The following is a 7,714-nucleotide window of genomic DNA, read 5'->3' on the forward strand; positions in this document are numbered from 1 at the left end:
TGGGTTTCTTGGGAAAGAATGCCCTCGATGCCAGCTGATCCGTTGTTCCTCATTGGAAGGGTGGGCACACATCTTAGATTCAAGTTTCCGGGCGAAACAGATGAAACAACAGGAAGAAATGCTCTAATTTTATACATTACATTCAATCAAACTTTCTTTTTTAATTAATTATTATTTATTTTTGAGACAGAGTCTTGCTCTATCACCCAGGCTGGAGTGGCATGATCACAGCTCACTGCAGCCTCCTGGGCTCAAGTGATCCTCCCACCTCAGCTGCTCAAGTAGCTGGGACTACAGGTGCATGCCACCACGCCTGGCTCATTTTTTTTTTCTCTATAGAGATACAGTCTTGCTATGTTACCCAACTCCTGGGCTCAAGCAATCCTTCCATCTGGGCCTCCCAAAGTGTTGGGATTACAGATGTGAGCCACCATGCCTGGCCTTTCTTCTTTATTTTCAGGCTATTCAAATGAAGCAGTGGAGTGGGAGGAGAAGGAAGAAAGAAATCTGTAACTGGTGATCAGTTGATTGTAAACACCACTGCCAATCAAACTCGACTTGTACTAATAGATTTTGGAATCCGCTTTGGCCCCAGGATGAAAGGAGCAGGACATAACTGACATGATGACATACCGAATCATGTGCCTGCCAGGGTCACTGGGTTCTTTTAGTTGCAGTAGTTACACTTCCCACACACCTGCGAGGTAGGTGGGGTTTACTTTTTTTTTTTTTTTGAGACGGAGTCTCGCTCTTGCTGCCCAGGCTGGAGTGCAATGGGGCAATCTTGGCTCACTGCAACCACCACCTCCCAGGTTCAAGCGTTTCTCCTCCCTCAGCCTCCCAAGTAGCTGGTATTACAAGCGTCTGCCACCATCCCCGGCTATTTTTTTATATCTTTAGTAGAGATGGGGTTTCACCATGTTGACCAGGCTGGTCTTGAACTGACGTCGTGATCCGCCCACCTCGGCCTCCCAAAGTGCGGGGACTACAGGTGTAAGCCACCGCACCCTGCCTAGGTGGGGTTTTCTCCCCGTTGTGCAGGAGGGAGACTGAGGCTCGGAGGTTCAGGGCCTGCTTGGCTGTACACAGCCCCAGTATGTGCCTTGGCCACATTAGTCAGATCCTTCCCCTCCCACTCCTGCCACCCTGCTCCTGCCCTGTCCCATAATCCAGGTTGAATGGGGTGGGGATCTGGGGAGCAAGGAGGGCTCAAAGAGATGGAGATAGGCCTGTGTCAGGCCAAAGTGCAGATTGGGCACTGGGAGCGGGGCCAACCACGGAGCCCCCACCCCCGCCAGGGTGTGGGCTGCTTGAGGAAGAGAGGAGTGGCCTGGGGCATGTGTGGGATTGGCCTGTGGCCTCACCTTGTTGGTGGCACCAGCTCCGGCCGTGGCCTGTTCCCCTTTGTCCCAATTCCTGGCTGTTTTGAAGCCAGATTTGGCTGGGGGCCCTCACTGGGTACTGAGACATTTCCAGAAAGGACCCTAGAGCCAGCCTAGTCCCTCCACTCTGCTTCCATCCAAGTTCTTGGAGGGGACCAAAAAGGCCCACACTGTCCCTGTTCTCCCCCTACGCCCTTCGTAGGTGGTGAAGTGGCCAGAGGTGCAGCATGGCAGGGTGGGTGGGCCAACCTCCAAAGCCAGCACTTTCCTTGTGCCATCCGCTCCGTACAGCAGCCTGTACCCAGTGGGTACTCTCATTTCCATTTTTCCTATGGAGAAACTGAGGCTCAGAGAGCTGACATAACTTGCTCAAGGTGGGATTTGACCTTACGTCTGACACCAGGTCACTTGCTCTTTCTGCAACTGTGTGCTTAACAGAAAACCAGAGCCCCTATGTAATCCTGGGTCTGCCTTCACCTTTCTGCGTGGCCTTAGGTGAGCCGTGTTGTTTTGCCAAGCCTCAGGGGATTCATCTGTAAAATGAGGTGACATATCTGATTGGTTATGTGGTTATATTTAGCTTCTGTCTTTCTTGTTAGACTGGAATCTCCCAGAGGGTCTGGCTGTGTCTCTCCTTTCACCGCTGTGTTCTCAGCACATAGCATTTGCAATAAGTTGTCCCATTTGCTCTTCTCAACATTGCTGTGAGATAGGTATGTACCACTGAGCCCATTTTACAGATGAGAAAACTGAGGTTCAGAGAAGTGAAATTATTTGCCCAAGGTAAAGGGTAGTGGAGCTGAGACTCATGCTGCTGTCCTCTCAAGCAGGTGTGCTTTGGGCATCTCTACTTTTTAAGACAGGTGTCAGGGGAGGAGGTGCAGGCATCTTAAGTCATGAGAAATGATAGTAGGTGGGGCTGGGAATAAATTGAGCTCCAAGCAGAGCAAAGATGTGATTTTTATTTGTAAAGCTATCTATCCTTCCAGCTACAGCTGATTGGATCCTCCAGGCTCCATTAGTCCCCACCCCTCATACATCCCCTAACCTGTGTCCTCTGCCCTGCCCAGGACTGGACTCGGGCCATATCCGCGGCTCTGTCAACATGCCTTTCATGGACTTCCTGACTGAGGATGGCTTCGAGAAGAGCCCAGAAGAGCTCCGTGCCCTGTTCCAGACCAAGAAGGTGGATCTCTCGCAGCCTCTCATTGCCACGTGCCGCAAGGGAGTCACCGCCTGCCATGTGGCCCTGGCTGCCTACCTCTGCGGCAAGCCTGATGTGGCCGTGTATGATGGCTCCTGGTCCGAGTGGTTCCGCCGGGCCCCCCCAGAGAGCCGTGTGTCCCAGGGAAAGTCTGAGAAGGCCTGAGCCATGACGTCTCCTGCTTACTGTATAACTGCGGCTGGTTTAGTAACCCCATGACTTGCAGCTGGTTCATACCTCTTAGGTGAAGGAGATTGACATGTTTTTAGAATTGCTGTGCAAGGCTCACCCTCTCTGTCAACACTGGAATAAACTTTGCCTTTTCTGAGTAGTTTGCCTGCCTCTCCCTGGGTTCCATCCTTGCCCCCAAACTTCCATCTCTTTCAAACTCTGGAGACTCCACCAAGGACAGAGACCACCATAGCCCCTCTGGCTGTGGAAGCCACACCAAGGACACTGCTTTCACTCAGTATTGGCAGAAACAGCCTCCTGCTGTCCCATGTCAGGTGAACTCTGTCCCAGAGCATGCTGGGTCCTACCAGGAAGACAGGTGGAAAGGGAACCCGAAAGCCAGAGAGCTGAAGCCCCAGCTGCTGTAGCCCCAGCCTCCTGGGTAGGGGTGGGGGGACAGGTGGCTTCCCCAGTATGTCCATAGAGGTGTCACACGGCCCCAGGGCCTCTCAGGCCATGCTCAGGAGCAGGTGAAAGGAAGGTGGCTCCTGTCTGGAGCACCCTTCCTGGCTCAGAATAAGGCCCCCTGGGGAGCGGTGGAGGGAGGAGCTGGAGAAAGCTTTGGCCCTGGGACAAGGTCCAGGTTCTGGCAGGTGAATCAGGAAGTCACAGTAGAAGAAAGCAACCTGGTAGCTTGGCCCCATGTGGCTGGATTTCGATTTTCCCAGAAAGAGTCTCCCTTGACCCTCCTTTGGGGTTGCAAGAAGAATTCTGGGCCCCACCTACTGAGAACTCCCGGCTCCCCACTATCCAGCCTTCCCAGTGAAGACAGGATCCTGGAGGGCTGGAGACCAAGTCTGTCCTTGGCTTGGCACTGGGGCAAATAGGTGCTCAGGAGATGCTGAGGAGGTTGGCTTTGGGGCTGGCAGGTTGGGTGATGGGGCTGAATGCTGAGGCTGGTGGGATCTGTAGTGGAGGGGCTGGTAGTCTGGAGGGTTGACCCCTCTCACTTCCATGCCACTAACAAAACAGTCCTCTTCCCATCTCACATGTGGCTCAGACCCTACTGTGGAAAGAAGCAGCAAATATACATAGTATGTCAGATGGCGATAAAGTCCAATGGTAGAAAAGGTCGGAAAAGAGAAGTAGGGAGTGTGGGTTGGCTGGGATGCTTTTTGAGAAAAGGTGGTCTGGGAAGGCAAGCAGAGTCTTGAAGCAGGTGAAGAGGCAAGCCATGTAGACGTGGGGGAAGGAAGTTGCAGGAGAGGAGAGGGAGCAGTCAGTGCAAAGGCCCGGAGGAGGGACTGTGCTTGTGTGTGCCCCCAAACAGCAGAGCCTGGCATGGCAGGGACCCAGGGAGCACTTGGGAAAGTGGGAGGAGCAGAGGTCAGAGAAGAATGTTGGACACATTGGGTAGGGCCTTGTAGATAAAAGGGAGAAGGTCAGCTTTTACTGTGGTTGAGCTACTGGAAGGTTTTGATTAGGGGGTGACATATGATCTAACATAGGTCTTAACAGGATTGCGGGGCTGTTGAGTGAGAAAAGACTGTCAGAGAATATGGTGAACTCGAGGGTAGTGGTCCCCATATTATCTGCCCCCTCATGTCACGCCCTGTGTGGTCCTCTCCCTGTCACTGCGGGTGGGACCCATGACTTGCTTTTAACCAACAGCCTATGGCAAAGCTGACAGATGCCACTTCTGTGATTATGGTTCACAATATTGTAATATCCCATCTTACAAGAGAACCCTCTCTTTGCTGGCTTTAATGAAGTCAGTGTCATGCTGGGGGGCCCAGATAGCAAAGAACTGAGGATGGCCTCTGGCTGACACTCAGTGAAAGCCTGAGACCCTCAGTCTAACAGACTGCAAGGAACTGTATCCTCCCACAGCCACATACGCTTGGAAGCATATTCTTCCCCAGTGGAACCTCAGATGAGACTGCGGCCCTGGCCAATACTTGGATCATAGCCTGCTAAGACCCCAACACAGAGAACTCAGCTAAGCCATGAGTAGACCCCCCATCCAAAGAAACTGTGAGATAACAATTGTATGTTAAGCTTCGAAGTTTATGGCAAGATTGTCATGCAGCAATAGATAATACATAGGCAAGCGATGGGGTGGCTTGGACCAGGGAGTTGGGGGAGTTGTGGAGGCAGACGAAGGCATCCAAGTCTAGTGTACTTTGAAGGACTTGCTGATGGATTGCTTGTGGAAGTAGCTTAGAGTTTTGTGATGTCTCTGTGCAAGGCAACGTGCTACATTTTGAAAAATCATTTTATTCATCCGTCATCCTTATCCTTAGTGTTGGGTGATATCTGTTTCACATATGAAGAAAGTTCAGCTAAAGAACTTGGCCAGTCTCTTGTCTAATAGGTGACAGGCCCAGATTCTGGGGACTCCAAGTTTAAACACAGTACTCTCTGTTGCCTGGGGAAACCCTGAAAGTTTGCAGGAGGTATTCACCATACCCACTCTTTGTCCAGGCTGAGCAACAGCCAGGCAGGAATGGGCCAGTGCTGGCACCAGTGGCTTCTGCCTCCTTCTTCTCCAGATCAAACCAGACCAGAACAGACCAGATTAGACCAGATCAAACCAGACAAGACCAGATCAAACCAGACCAGACCAGATCAAACCAGATCAGACCACACAGACCAGATCAAACCAGATCAGACCAGATCAAACCAGATCAGACGAGACCAGACCAGATCAAACCAGTCCAGACCAGACCAAACCAGACCAGACCAGAACAAACCAGACCAGACCAGATCAAAGCAGACCAAACAAGACCAGACCAGACAAAATCAAACCACACCAGACCAGATCAAACCAGATCAGACCAGACCAGATCAAACCAGACCAGACCAGATCAAAACAGATCAGAGCAGACCAGACCAGATCAAACCAGACCAGACCAGATTAGACCAGATCAAACCAGATCAAACCAGACCAGACCAGACCAGATCAAACCAGACCAGACCAGATCAAACCAGATCAGACCAGACCAGACCAGATCAAACCAGACCAGACCAGATCAAACCAGACCAGACCGGATCAAAGCAGATCAAATCAGACCAGACCAGACCAGATCAGACCAGACCAGATCAAACCAGACCCGACCAGATCAAACCGGATCAAACCAGACCAGACCAGATCAAACCAGACCCCACCAGATCAAACCAGATCAAACCAGACCAGACCGGATCAAACCAGACCAGACTGGATCAAACCGGATCAAATCAGACCCGACCAGATCAAACCAGACCAGACCAGATCAAACCAGATCAAACCAGACCAGACCAGATCAAACCAGACCCCACCAGATCAAACCGGATCAAACCAGACCAGACCGGATCAAACCGGATCAAACCATACCCGACCAGATCAAACCAGACCAGACCAGATCAAACGGATCAAACCAGACCAGACCAGATCAAACCAGACCCGACCGGACCAAACCAGATCAAACCAGACCCAACCAGATCAAACCGAATCAGACCAGACCAGACCAGATCAAACCAGACGAGACCGGATCAAACCAGACCAGACCGGATCAAACCAGATCAGACCGGATCAAAACAGACCAGACCGGATCAAACCAGATCAAACCAGATCAAACCAGAACAGACTACTACTAGGCTACATACAGCTACGTAAAGGACCTAACATTGTAGGCCCTTATGGACTACTACAACCCTTTGCCGATGTTATAAAACTCTTCACCAAAGAACCCTTAAAGCATTCAACCTCCACCACCACCCTCTATATTATTGCACCAGCCTTAGCCTTTTCCATTGCTCTCCTCCTATGAACACCCATCCCAATACCTAATCCCCTAATTAACTTCAACCTGGGGCTTTTATTCATTCTAGCCACATCTAGCCTAGCCGTTTACTCCATTTTATGATCAGGATGGGCATCAAATTCAAATTACACACTAATGGGAGCATTACGAGCTGTCGCCCAAACAATTTCATACGAAGTAACCCTCGCCATTATTCTACTGTCAGTCTTACTAATAAGGACTAATAAGTGGTTCATTCAACCTTCATACACTTATCACAACACAAGAGCACCTCTGACTCCTCCTACCATCATGACCCTTAGCTATAATATGATTTATTTCCACACTAGCAGAAACCAACCGAGCTCCCTTTGATCTCACAGAAGGTGAATCTGAACTGGTCTCAGGCTTTAATATTGAATATGCTGCAGGTCCATTTGCCCTTTTCTTCATAGCTGAATACATAAATATTATTATAAATGCCCTAACAACTACAATTTTCCTAGGAACATTCTTCCCCACCCACACACCAGAATATTCACAACATGTTTTATTATCAAAACAGAGCAAACCGGATCAAACCTGACCAAACCAGTTGAAACCGGATCAACCGGAACCGTATCAAACCGGATCAAACCTGGATCAAATCGATCGAACCAGATCAAACCGGTTGAAAACCGTTGAAACCGATCAAACTCGATCAAAATGGTAGAAACCGATCAACCGGATCAACCGGATCAAACTTGCTGAAACCGGATCAAACTTGCTGAAACTGTTCCAAAACCGGATCAAACTGCATCAAAATGGCAGAAACCGGATCAACCGATCACTGGTTGAAACTGGATCAACTGGTTCAAACCGATCAAACTGCATCAACTGGCAGAAACCGGATCAAACCGGATCAACCGATCAAACTGGCTGAACCGATCAAACTGGCTGAAGCTCAACCGGATCAAACTGGTTCAAACCGATCAAACCGGATCAAACTGGTTCAAACCGGATCAAACCGGATCAAACTGGTTCAAACCGGATCAAACTGCGTGAAACCGGATCAAACTGGTTCAAACCGGATCAAACCGGATCAAACTGGTTCAAAACCGGATCAAACTGCGTGAAACCGGATCAAACTGGCTCAAACCAGATCAAACTGGCTCAAACCGCATCAAACCGGATCA

Source organism: Rhinopithecus roxellana, chromosome 13, assembly GCF_007565055.1.
Source record: "Rhinopithecus roxellana isolate Shanxi Qingling chromosome 13, ASM756505v1, whole genome shotgun sequence".
NCBI classification, from domain to species: Eukaryota; Metazoa; Chordata; class Mammalia; order Primates; family Cercopithecidae; genus Rhinopithecus; species Rhinopithecus roxellana.